The 14,044-nt window shown below is 40.9% G+C and overlaps 1 pseudogene across 1 annotated transcript; it reads left to right on the plus strand.

Moving 5' to 3' along the window:
- Positions 1-1,642: 1,642 nt before the first annotated feature.
- On the plus strand, positions 1,643-3,857 carry LOC308552436 (calpastatin pseudogene; annotated as a pseudogene). Its single transcript has one exon. The product of its transcript is annotated as a calpastatin pseudogene (transcript).
- The last annotated feature ends 10,187 nt before the right edge of the window (positions 3,858-14,044 follow it).

Consider the following 14,044-nt stretch of genomic DNA (forward strand, 5'->3'; position numbering starts at 1 on the left):
TCCTCTGCACCTGAAACTGATGTAGGTAACATGATCCTGGACTTCAAGCTGATGCCATGAAATAATACTTTTGGAGAGTCTTTGGAAGGGATGAGTTTATTTCACATTTGCAACATAAATAAGTTGCAACCAGAGAGTGGAAAAAAGTAAGTCCTCATATTCTTTGACATTCCTCTTTTAGTGGGTGGAGACTAATTCTCCTCCCTTTAAATATGAGTCAGACAGAATGAATTAGTTATGACAACAGAATCTGATAGACATGACAATGTGTGATTTTTGAGGCTAGATAAAAATATTGCCGTTTATACCTTGCTCTCTTGAATTACTCACTTTGGGGAAAATCAGAAACCTCACTGCAAGAACCCTCTAGCAGCCCTCAAAGAGCAACTGAAGTCTTCTGTCAACATCCAGCATTGACTTGGTAGCCAGGAAAGTAGGCCCCCTTGGAAGCAGGTCTCCAGCCCCAGTCATACCTTCGGATGACTGCAGCCCTAGCTAACATATTCTCTGAAATCTTATGAGAGACTCTGACCCAGAACTGTGCAGCTAAGTTGCTTCTGATTTGCTGATCCTGAGACACTGTAATGTAATTAGTGTTTATCGTTTCTTTGAACCATTAATTTTTGGGGGAATTTGATATGTGTGTATTGTTGATGAAGCAAATGAGTAATTATGTTGGTGTCATTGATGTAAGAGAAAGGAGCCACAAGTGTAAGATTGATGAATGCAAATGGCAATAATTGCAATGGTGTATTTTATGTTAAGGAGCAGGCACAGGAGGAAGAGGAAGATGATGATGATGAAGAGGAGGAGAGCAAAAGCAAAGTTTCTTACTTCTGTTCACAGAAAAGACCTTGAAACATAAGTACCTTAAAACACAGATTGTGACTTCTATATAAACAAACTAGATCTCCTTGAAGAAACGGCTAGTCCTAGATCTGAAGCAGAAGATTTTTAAGATGAGTCTGGAACATCTTATCACACCAGAGTGTAAGATGCAATTAAAAAAAAAATACTAGAAAGGAATTGAGGGCTATGTGAAGACACTCTCACTGGGCAATTGGAGCATGATTAAGAGTAACAACTGCAATGGATTAAAAAACATCAAATATGTTTAAATCCATGCGTTCATAATGGTACTAGAAAAATGAATTAGTCCCCTTTGGATCATGCTTGGCACTTAATTCATTACATTGATAACTGGCAAATAAAGGAAATAAATTGGGCATTTATCCTGCCTTTATTCATGAACTGTACCCCAGTATAATTGGTGTTATGTACCTTCTGGGACATCTACAACAGTGCTTACAAAGCATACTTGCCAAAGTAACAAACATGAAATCAGATCAACTCCTAGATTTAGCTACTAAATTTTAGGAAATATAGGAGACAGAGGAACATGATAAGTGACAACATGGAGATCTAATTAGCAAAATCCAGGTTATAAGAAATTCTACAGGAAAAACGACCAGGTTCTTTAACAAATAAATACATTGAAAAGAGAAGGGTGGGGGAGAGGAGCAAGCGAGAGAGAGAAAAATAAAGTGGCACAGTGGACAACAAGAGTCTTTGCTGATTCTACTTGAGAAGGAGAAGTGCCTGAGAACGACATGTGGGAAGATTAATCTGACCAGAAAGGGTGTCTACTTCCTCTGCGTCAACCAGAAAGTCTTCCAGCATGAATCCCACAGGGACCAAGTCTGTAAAAACAGAACCTGAAAAGAAGTCACAGTCAACTAAACCATCTGTGGTTCATGAGGAAAAAAAAAAAAAAAGAAGTAAAGCCAAAGGAACACAGAGAGCCAAAAAGCCCACCCAAACATGCATCAGATACAGGAAGCAAGCATGCTCATGAAAAAAAAGGCAGTTTCCAGATCAAGTGAACAGCCAACATCAGAGAAGCCAGGAAAACCAAAGACTAAATCTCAGGATACAGTTTCTGCTGGTGGAGAGAGTGTTGCTGTCTGTGTAGCTGTGGCATCTGACAAGTCAGAACACAAGAAAAAAGAAAATAAATCATTGCCGTCGGCTGTACCAGTTGAGTCCAAACCAGGTAAAGCACCTGGGAAGTCAGGCATGGATGCTGCTTTGGATGACTTAGCAGACACTTTAGGACTACCCGAAGAAACTGAGCAAGATAACGCAACACACGCTGGACCTGACGTTGCAGATCCCATGAGTTCTATGTACATAGAGGAATTGGGTGAAAGAGAAGCCACAGTTCCTCCCAAATACAGGGAACTTTTGGCTGAAAAAGAAGGGGTCACAGGGCCTCCTCCAGACTCTCCGAAACCCATGGGGCCTGATGATGCCATCGATGCTTTGTTATCTGACTTCACCTGCAGTTCTCCTACCACTGGTGGAAAGAAAACTGAGAAAGAGAAATCTACGGGAGAAATCTTAAATCAGCCGGGATAGTGAAAAGTGCTGTTCCACCCCATGAGAAAAAGGGAAAGGTGGAGAAAGACACAATGAGCCACCAGGCACTGGAGGCTCTTTCAACTTTGTTGGGCCACCAGAAGTCAGAACCTGAGCTCGACCTCAGCTCCATTAAGGAAGTTGAGGAGGCAAAAGCTAAAGAAGAGAAACGAGAGAAGTGTGGTGAAGATGACGGAACAGTCCCCTCGGTGTACAGGCTAAAACCAGCCACAGATATGGATGGGAAACCACTATTGCCAGAGCCTGAAGAAAAATCCAAGCCCCCGAGTGAATCAGAACTCACTGATGAGCTTTCAGAAGATTTTGACCAGGCTAAATGGAAAGAAAAACTATCTAAGCCAACTGCAAAAACAGAAGAATCCCAGGAGGCCACCCTGGCTCCTGTGGGAGAGGACGTGCCTTGGGCCTCCGCTTGTGGTGGGCAGCCTGCACCCCAAAGCCCGCCACCTTGAAGGGCGTGGTGCCAGGTGTCGCGGTGGAAGCCTTGGCCGGTAGCCTGGGGAAACGGGAAGCAGGTCCAGAGGATGGAAAGCCTGTGGAGGAGAAAGTCAAGGAGAAAGCCAAAGGAGGATGGCGAAAAGCTTGGCGAGGAAGGAACAATTCCTCCTGACTGTAGATTAGAAGAGGTCAAGGGCAAAGGTGGAAAACAGCGCCTGCCTAAAGAGTCCAAGAAGGGACCGCTTCTGCCTTGAGCGAAGACTTACTTCCTGATGCCTTGTCTAAGGACTTGTTGGACTCCCGGACACTTCACCGCTTCCATCTGGCGGTGCTAAACCCTCAGCCACTGTCTCTGAACTGGTTTCCCAAACCCCAGCCGCGACCACCCGCTCTGCAGGTCCGTCCCCTGCCGCTCTGAGGCGCAATGAAGAGCTCGACGATGCCCTGGATGAACTTTCAGACAGCCTAGGCCTAAGGGAGTCTGATCCAGATGAGGGCAAACCATTAACAGACAAAGTCAAGGGAAGAACTAAAGCTGAACATAGAGACAAGCTGGGAGAAAGAGGTGACACTGTCCCACCCGAATACAGACATCTCTTGGATAATGATGACAAGGACAAAGCAGCAGAGCCACCCACAAAGGAACCAAAGAAACCTGCAGATGGTCAAGACCCCCCTGATTCCCTCTCGGATGATTTCAACAGCTGTCCTTCAAGTACAGAGACCTCAGAGAACACAGCAAAGGACAAAGACGAGAAGACTGCTTCTAAGGCACCCAAGAATGGGGGGAAGCAAAGGATTCTGCAAAGGCAAAGGAGGAAACTGCCCAGCCAAAAGCTGATGAAAAAAAATACAAGTTAAGTTCACAATATTCGGTATCTGCATACAAAATCTTCAGCTGGTGGTTGGTGACTTCTGAAGAACAAAAGGCTTTGACAACACGTTTTTCTGGGTGGCTTCTGGATGGTGATATTTGTTAACTTTTTTGACATCCTGAACATCAGTTTGTTATTTTTTCCCCAGAAAGAAATTGAATTTGTCTGGCTCACCTGTGCTATTGTACTGAGTATTGCTAAACTTTGAATTTTTAAAAATTGCCTTCAGTTGGGAGAGAAAGGAACTTTATATGTCTAAGACATATTATTTGATAGTTTTCTAAAACAACACACACACACAAAAAGGAAAAACCTTTGCAAACTTTTGCACATTCTACACACAGTGCCTGTAAATCTCATAATTTTCAGTTTGCACTTAATTTTTTGTTTTTATCATTTGGAAAACAATGCTTTAAACATTCTTCAGTGTTCCAATTTCTCATTACCCCCTTCCTCTTGGGCTTTTGAACTGTATTTGATGTCTCTTTAGGTTAATGTTTATAAGTCCAACATAAAATATTGTACATTGGGCACATATCTCCTCTTGGGCTGCTAATAATAGGTAACCTGGACAGACCAGGATGCAACACCCCCCCCTTTCAGGTTAAACTCTTCTTTGCCAAAGTTTAGGACTTCTGCACCTTATAGCCGGTGCAAAACATACTGAGACTTGAATCCAGTCAAAAGAGCAAGATACAGGCTATATATATGTCACTGCATAGCAAGTTCCAAGAATAAAATCTACTTCTTAGAATGCTCATATGGCTTGACTGCTGTTGGTTTACTGTGTTAAGCTGTGCTTTCCATTCACTCCATATAAAACCTGAGGAGCAACTGTTTGCTTAGAACCATTGCAACATTAGTCTTTGCACTGTATAGCACCTAGCATTACGGAAGTTAGGTTTACCAAATACAAAATTGAACTTCTGCTTTAAAAAAAATATCTAGAATTTGAAAATTTGCTTTCCTTCCCCTCACAGCAACTTAAGAACTAGCCTCTGCTGTCCTACAACTTTATATGGTTTCTCAGATCTTTCTGGATGAATTGTTTATGAACATAGCACTGATGTGGATGAGATTTTGATAAATATTTGATTTCATCTTTACTTCCTGGTAGTGAATGCAGGAAAAGATATCAGGTACATATCATACACTGATTTGGAATTTGTTTCAGAGTGCACAGCCCTTCTTAGCATCTGTTTGAAGGTTTTATTTATTAGGACTTAGCTGACTTCACTAAATATAATATCACCAATACTATCTAATGTGGGGTGAGAGACACAAAAATAACAGCACTGCTTATAATGAGCATCAAATTTTGTTAATACTCTACAAATTCTCTTTAAAAATTAAGCATATACCTATGGGTTTTCAAACTTAACCCACTTTATTTATTTTTTAATTTTATTTTTGTTTAAAATATTGCAAATGTCCCTTTTTCTCCCCAATGCCCCCTTCCACCCCTTCCCTTCCCCCTCCCCAGTCCCTCTCCCCACCATTGTCCGTATCCTTGGGTTGTGCATATATGCATATAAATTCTTTGGTTACTCTCTCCCCCTCCACCCACCCGCCCTCCTCCATCCCTCTGACATTCGTCAGTCTCATCTATGCTTCCATGTCATTGAATCTATTCTGTTCTCAAACTTAACCCACTTTAAATGCTGTGTCTATCCCATCAGAGATGCAGGCATTTTTTTATTATTCTAAGTCTGGGAAACGTAAGCCAGTGTTACAGTGACTAAACAAACAGACCTTTTCAAGGCACTGACAAGAAAATAAAATACATGTTTCCTGAGGGATTTTTAACTATATCTAATTCTTTCATTTGGGTATATAAAGTGGGGGGTTTTGTTTGTTAAAAAAGGTAAAACGTTGGACATTGACAGATGTTTGCAAGGATATGGCTGCAGTATTACTAGCTTGATTCATATATAGTATTTTTAAACAACCAAATTCCAAAGATTTAAGAAATGTCTATAAAAGTAAACATTTAAGGTACTCTGAATATGCCTTTTTGTTTCTTAGAAATGTCTTCAAGACTTGGGTGTTTGCTAGTAAGTAATGATGACTTGAGTAAGCTTCGGGATCTAAAGCAGTCTTTTTTTAAGAAAATATCTCTTTATTGATTTCAGAGAGAGGAAAAGAGAGGGAGAGAGAGAGATAGAAACATCAATGATGAGAGAGTCATTGATCGAGCCCACAACCCAGGCATGTGCCCTGACCGGGAATCAAACTCTGGTCGCCTGGATCCTAGACTGATGCTCAGCTGCTGAGCCACGCCCGGCCAGGCTAAAGCAATCTTTTTTCACCCATCTAATTAGGAGAAAATAATTGCAAATATCTGCTTAGAAGTAAATAATAGACAACATTTTATTACCAAATAGGTTTTGCACATTGTTGTGGCAATCTTGTGTCTATTTAGGAAATGGACTTCCCCCAAAGCAAATGAAAGTAGGTTCCTCAGGTGACCAAACCGAAGATCACTGTTTCCATGTGTCATTAATCAAGATGTAAGATACAATTAAAGAAAATATTTTACACTAAAAAAAATGTTTCAAATAATTTTTATAACATGCAAAAATGCCCAGTGTATATTAAATTAGGAAAATCAGGATATAAGATATCAGGATATATTTATAGCCCTGGCCATTGTGGCTCAGTTGGTTGAGCATCGAACCATACACCAAAAGGTCTCCAGTTTGGTACCCAGTTGGGAAGCATGAGGGAGGCAACCGATTGAAGTTTCTCTTTCACATCAATGTTTCTCTCTCTCTCCCTCTCCCTTGCTCTGTCTCTAAAATCAATAAAAAACATATTTTAAAAATTGTATTTATAAAACAAATACATTTTATTTTTTAAAGAAACATACAAAAAAAAACCCAGACAAAAATAGTAACAATGTCTATGGGTAGCAGGATTGTTGGTAATTTTAAAATATTTTATATTTTCCAAATCTGTTTTAAGATGCAAATATTATTTTTATAATCACTGCATTATATCCCTTTTGGAATAAGAGTAAATAGATAAAATTAAAGAGTAAATAGTGAAAAATGTTTATAGTCATGAAAAATAGCAGATTATTTTAAAACTTGTTTTTTTCACATGGTAGCCCTGAGCTTCGGTGCAGTGAGATTCTGTTTTCTACAAGAACACCGAATGATCTCATTGGATTGTAATGTGCTGGTGGGTCCTGTCTCTCTAGCAGCAGGCATATATTTTACTAAGGGTTCTATGAGAAAAACCAGAATCCAAAGGAATGACCCAGCCCTTCTAACTCTGTGATGGGTAGAGAAGTTCTGTTAACCCTGTAACAATGTAAACCTCATGTATCTGAATAATGAAGTCTGACTTTTGGTAGATAAAAACAGAAAAAGGAAGCAAACAGCCTCAACATAGCCCAGGTTGGGTACAGATGGTCCAAGAGCAACAAGTTTATTCTGTAATGTTGCCAAGGCAACAGCAGCTGCTCTGGCATCACAGAGGGTGGGGGGAGGGGGAAGCAGTAGAAATAAAGAGGCAGAATGATTCCATAAATATTTCCCAGGAAAATAGGAAAGAATACTAAAATATCAGATATTTTCTGGGTGTACATACTTCCACAACACTTGAAGTGTAATCAATGAAAGGCAAATGGTATTTTTCATATTGTAATCTACCTAGAGCCAAATAGGAGCTCAGTGTCGCTTGTCACATTGTCATTTTCCCTTCCATGACTCCAAACAACAGTGGGTAGGGCTTTCTCACAGCCTCAATCCCTTGAGTGTTAAAACACATTGATACTTTTTTGTGACAGCTACTGCAGCATCTATTCACATGGCTGAAAGATGCTTATGCTTTTACTGTGTCTGGACTTGAGAGGAAAGATGAGAGGAAAGGAACAGGATTGGTCTTCCTCTTCCTTTCCTCCCCATGGCTCCTGCCTCCAGATCTTTTTATCTGCAGAGGAAGGTGATAAAGGGAAGGGAATGTGGCAGTGAGGAGGGAAAGAGAAGAGCAGAGGAGTGTGATAGAGATGTTTTCACCTAAGGGGCAGAGCCAATAGGCTACCTGCCCCAAAGACAGCCCCTGTAGGACCACAGGGAGCCTGGGAAGAGCTAAGTCAGGGGCTGTTTAATCAGAGCCAGAGCCCAGCTCTGTGTGTAACAGGTCCTGGAAAGGGATAGGACCTGAACATGAAGACAGAGATATGGAAATAATCATTGGGAGATGTTAAGCATTCAAATCATTCTTAATCCAGAGAAACTGAGAGCTCTGATGTGCTGGCTCAGGGAAAGACTCCTTTTCCCCACTGAGCCTCTTTTCACGTGTTCAGAAGCTGAAACAGTCTCTGGGTAGTATTCACCTGTTGAGAAGTAAAGAGAATTTAGAGCCCTGCTTGTCCTTCATTGGGACTGAATATTTTTTCAAATGCCAAACCACTTTTACAGCAAGGCTGGATGGCGTAGAGGTCAAGGGCCTGAACTTGGGAGTCAGGCAAGTCAGATGAACCTGTATCTGAACCCCAGGCTTGCCGCTTAGAGCTTCTCACACTATTTGGCTGGAGTCAAATTTACAAAGCTACAGGCAGGTATCCAGCTATCCCAAGCCTGAGCTTCCTCCTCTGTCAAAGGGGGTGCTAAAGCCAACCTCCTAATGTTGGGTTGTGAATTTGGCCCAGCACCTAGAACATAGCTATTATTTGAATATATCTTTGAAAAATGGGAAGAAATGGAGTTCACCTGTGCTTGCTTCTTGGACTTGAAAATTACACTAGATGAGGTGGAAACAGAGAAGGAGAGGGAGCAGAGAGAGAGAGAGGATTTATTTTAAGCAATGGATGCACATAATTATGGAAGCTGGCAAATTCAAAATCTGCAGGGCAGGCCAGCAGGCTGGGGGGCCTCTGGAGAGAGTTTATGCTACAGTTCAAGTCCGTGGGCAGCCTGGAGGCAGAATTTCTTCTTCCTCGGGGGATATTAGTCTTTTTCTATTAAGGCCTTCAACTGATTGGATGGGGTCTAGGTTATGCAGGGTAATTTGCATTACTCAAGTCTGCTTTGTTAAGCTCATCGGAAAAAATACTTTCATAGAATTATCTGGAGTAGTGTATGACCAAATATCTGAGTACCGTGGCTTAGCCTACTTGAAAGGTGCAATTAACCTTTACAGGGCCCCTTAGGGTACTGCCCAGATATTGGTCCTTCCTCACAAGTCAGTCACCATGACCCCAAGAAGTCTCTCACACAACGAATAGGTTCCACTAAAGCAGTTACTGGCACCTCATCTGTGGAGTAGCTGGGATTATATTTCAGTTTTGTTTTATTTGTGCTGCACCCTTCTTTAGAAGAAAATAAAGCAAAGCACAACCTAATTTAACACCAAGAATTATATCAAAAAAGCAATTTCTACCACAGATCCTGTGACTAATATGCCTTTATTCCAATCTCTTCAATATTATGTGAAAGAGGAAAATATTTAAAGGGCGCACTAGAAGGGGGACCAGAGGTTCAACATGCTATCTGGCCATTTAGACAAGTGCAGAGAAACAGATAATCATATCTGTGTCAAACAACGGAGTGGAGAGGATGTGCCACGACAATCTACATGAAAGTGCAGAGGCATCAATTATACTTGAATCTGGAAAAGGGTTGGGAGCTGAAACCTTGTTGGGGTACTCTAACTTGTTTGGAAGATCAATGCTGTATAAACAGAAGTGTCGCTGCTTTTTAAACAGAAAGCAAGGCATGAGAAAAACAGGCTGCCTGTCTCTGAGGCTGACACCTTGCTCTTTTCTCTGTTTCTTTCTCTTGAGCAAAATTTCACTATGCCCTGACAGCCCATCTCAGGGATTTCTCCCATTTATGGCTGCCTGCCCATCTTTCTTTGTTTTGTGCACACATGTGGTACCGAGCTCTTTCTGTTTGAGGTTGTCAGGGAAAGTACGTGTCCTGGATGGGAATCCAAGGGCAAAGATGATACACAGGATTTGTAAAGGTGCCTCTCTTGGGTTTTGGGGAAGAGGCCTAGGCACTGTTGCTAAAAGTGTAAATCAGTATGATATCCTAGAGTGCAGTTTGGAAATATATAACAAGTGCCACAAAGATGTATGTGTATCTAGCAATTCCACTATAAAAAGTTTATCCTAACAAAATAACAGAAAAGTATGCAAAATGTAGGTAAAAGATATTCATTATGGTCTACTTTAAATAATGAAAAGCTGCAAGCAACCTAAACATCCTAAAGATACACAAGATTGAATAAATTGTAGCCTGTCTTGAGACTAAAATGTTATTTAACCATTAAAAAAGTAATGATACCCTAGCCTCTTTGGTTCAGTGGTTAGAGCATCAGCCTGTGAACTGAAGGGTCCCGGGTTTAATTCCAGCCAAGGGCATGTACCTCAGTTGCAAGCTCGATCCCCGGCCCGGTAGAGGAGCGTGTGGAAGGCAGCCAATCGGTGTGTCTCTCTCACATCAATGTTTCTCTCTGCCTCTCTCCTTTCCACTCTCTCTGAAAAACAATGGAAAAAATATCCTTGGGTAAAAATTAAAAAAAAAAAAAGTGTGTGTATGTATAAATAAATAAAATATATAAAGATATTCACTATATGTTAAGGAGAAAAGTAGATCACAAAATATTAAGTATACCATTAATTCCATTAAAGAAAAAGCACATATATATGAAACATTTTCATAGTCTGTTTTGGCCTCTATAATAGAATACTATAGACAATGTGGCTCATAAACAACAGAAATTTATTTCTCACAGTTCTAGAGGCTGGGAAGTCCAATATCAAGGTGTGGGCACATTTGGTATCTGGTGAGGAACCGCTTCCTGATTCAGAGATGGCAGTCTTTGCACTGTGTCCTGGAGCCTCTTTTATGGCACTAACCCATTCACGAGAGCAGGGCCCAATCACCTCCTAAAGACCTTACCTCCAAATACCATCACATTAAAGGTTAGGATTTCAACATATGAATCTGGGTGGGTGGGTGGGGACACACAAATATTCAGTCTATAGCAATGGATATACACCAATGTATTTACAGTGATTTTCTCTGGGTAGGAGAATTTTGGTTGATTGCTTTATCTTGTTACTTATCTGTGTTTTATATTTTTCTACATTGAGCATAAGATTACTTGTATAATTTTTAAAATAAGGAGAAAAATGCCTTTCTTAGTTATTATTTGTTATTTTATAATCTTCTCAACTTTGATAAGAGGGGTGGGTGCTGTATATTCTTGAGGCCCATCAGGACATCTGGTGAGAAAAATTGTTCTCAGTATTATCTCTGTTCTTTTCTCTCTCCACTGGTATTTTAACATCAGTGTTGACAGTAACCTCTGAGACTGATTTTTTCTCTCCTATAAAAAGGAAAATCCTAACAGACATCAACACCAGATAGCTCTTTCTGAAGTGTTTAGATCATGAGCCAGGGCAAGGTAAAGCAGACATTTAATTCCAGAAGAGGCCCTGGGTCCCATATTATTATAAAGACTGCATTTCTTTGAGGTTTGTCAACCTAAATTCATCAAGAAGGTTCTGGGGTTAATGGTGAAATCCAGAAGTTAGCAATATAAACAAAGGTAGCACTGAGAGACCTGGCAAGTGTGTGTGGTGGTGGTGGTGGTGGTGGTGGTGGTGGTGTGTGTGTGTGTGTGTGTGTGTGTTTCCATGAGCAGGGTTGATATTTTTCTTCCTCTTGGCAGACCATGACATCTGTTATTTTTAGTGAACGTAATGGCAGGGCTTGAAATGATGCCATTTCTTGATAATGCTGGTATGTTTCACCCTGAGTGCTCACAGTGCAGATAACAGCCAGCACTGTTCAGATTGGATGCTGCGGGAATGTCAGCATCTAATCGTGTACCCTCTTCTTCTCTTGGACTGTTGACCTGTAATCAAAGATTTAGTCTCCTGGTGTCACAAATGTTAAGACCACATGAGGTAGTCTCAGGCTCCTTGATCCTGACACTCAAAAAGAAGGCTAAAGGTTACTGTTTCTTAAAAAGCCAGCAAATAGTGAGTCACAATACGGGTAGAAGGGGTGGAGAGTAGGAAGGCCACCATACTGCCCATATATTTGCAATGTCAGATCGGCTTTAGGAGGCTGGGTGGTTGGTGTTCTGATTGGCTGTTTCCCTTTCCCCATTCTCGTGCAACAATGGAGATGGTAGGTTCTTCTCTTCCCACAGCTCTGCCACCTTGGAGCCCTGCTGGCCTTTACCTGCACCTCTCTCAAGGCATTTACTTATCCTGCCTTGTGTTGTAGTGATGCACAAATACTTCTTAGACTCTTACTAGATTGCAAGCTCCCTGAAGGCACTGACAGTTTCTCAATTGGCTTGGCATTGACAATGTTCGGTACCTAGCAGATGTTCAGTAAAAAAATAAATGATTGAATGACTAAATGAATGAATAGCAGGCATTCAGATTTTACTCTCTTCTACTAACAGAGAGAACTCTTCGAGAAAAGCAAAAGCCAATTTTTCAAGCTCCTAATGGTTCAATGGATGTGTGTGATTTTCCCTTCTCAAGAAAGGAGTTGGCTCTTATATCCCTGACATCACCACTTTGATACTTTCTTGCTCTTTTCTTGCCAGCAGAAAAGGTGAATTTAGCCATGAAACCCGAAGGGCTCATTATTCAAGTTGCTTCTCTCCATCTGGGACTCTGCCTAGTCAATTTCTCTTTGCACTCCACCATTAACAAGCTGTCTAATTGTGGAACAGGCTTAGTTTTTCCATTTACAATCTATTAAATGGATTTGTAAAATAAGTCCATGGATATTTATTATTTAACTATTAGGTATACAATACTGAGAGGTACAATACTCATATTTATAGACTTTTTGGATTGAATGAGAAAGTCAAGTGGTTTTTCACAGACTACAAGGAATTGTATAGATCACTTAATCCATCCCTTTTACAAAGAAGATGGAACCAAACCATTTCAAGGCAACATATCATCCTCTGCCTTCTCCTCCTCCTACTCCAATCATCAGCCACGACTTTTACCAACCACCCTGTATATGGGACACTATGCCAAGTGTGTAAAATAAACACAGGGAACTGGTAGATACATATATGCATACCCGCAGAACTGTTTTTTCATGATTTAGTTTTACATTGTAGACTGAAACAGAGATTGTACCTTCCATTTCTAATGTTACCCTAGTATTTTGTCACTACTTTGAAGGACATGGTAACAATATTAATGGAATGTACAACAATTTGCTGGCCCCATGCCCCTTGCCCTCTCCTAGGGTCCAAAGGGCCAGGGCCAGAGGCAAGCTCTGGGTGTTTCTATTAAAGGTGGCCACAGTGTCCCTGATGGAAGTTCCTGGGAGAGGGAGCTACCTCTAATTAGGTAGCACTCCTTCCTTGAGCTCTGGCAAAAAGTGTGAACTACGCATTTCATCTCCTGCACCAGCCATTTCTTACCTGCTCATGCTCGTAAGTCTTTCTTCCCTGAAGAAACTCTACTTTCCCTTGCTTCAGACTTAAATGGAGTCTCAGACATGCTCCAAATCATTGGGCCAAATGTGCCAGGAATCATAAAGGAAAAAAATGTTTCTAGGAGTGAGTTATATACGGCAATGAATTAGTACACTCTATCTAGCTCCTCATTTCCTTCCATTATGTTAATTCTTCCAACTCAATAACCTAATTCCCTGCCCCCACCACACACATTTTTTTTACCCCCTGGGAAAGAAGCTGAAATCAGGATCCATCCAATTTTGTGATGGTCTAAGTACTCCAGGCAATTGCCCTGCAGCTGCCAGTGGCTGTCTTAAGCCCACACTAAAACAACCACGTTTTCAGCAGGCTCATTTAGAGCTGCAAGTAGGTCGGTGGTTGTGTGAGGTATGCATTTAGAAGTGTATTTGTTTGTGGCTGCATGTTCTGGACAAATGCCAAGGTCAGGAAATCTATAAAGAACTGTCCTAATAATTCCTCTTTGATCCGTCTCAACCTGCCTTTGTGTGGCTCAGGGAGGCGCTGCTCCAGCCTGTTGGCATTACTCCCTCACACAGTCCTGATTCAATGCTTATCTATTATTCAATTATTAGAGTTATTGGTTGTGCTCGTGCCTTCTTACCCTCAGGGTGCATTTACAAATAGGATAGGAAAACTCTAAGGCAGCTTAATTTCTGTTATTATCAGGAAGAGCATACTTAGTGTGAAACATTGCCTTTGTTTCATAAAGCTTTTATGGCATATTTATCTTCTCAAACCCTGATTTTCTTTTTATAAGCTACCTAAAAATGTATATATAAATTTTCTACATAAAGTAAGTTAGTAGCAGGAGA

Source organism: Miniopterus schreibersii (genome assembly GCF_964146895.1).
Source record: "Miniopterus schreibersii genome assembly, chromosome: 2".
Taxonomy (NCBI): Eukaryota; Metazoa; Chordata; class Mammalia; order Chiroptera; family Miniopteridae; genus Miniopterus; species Miniopterus schreibersii.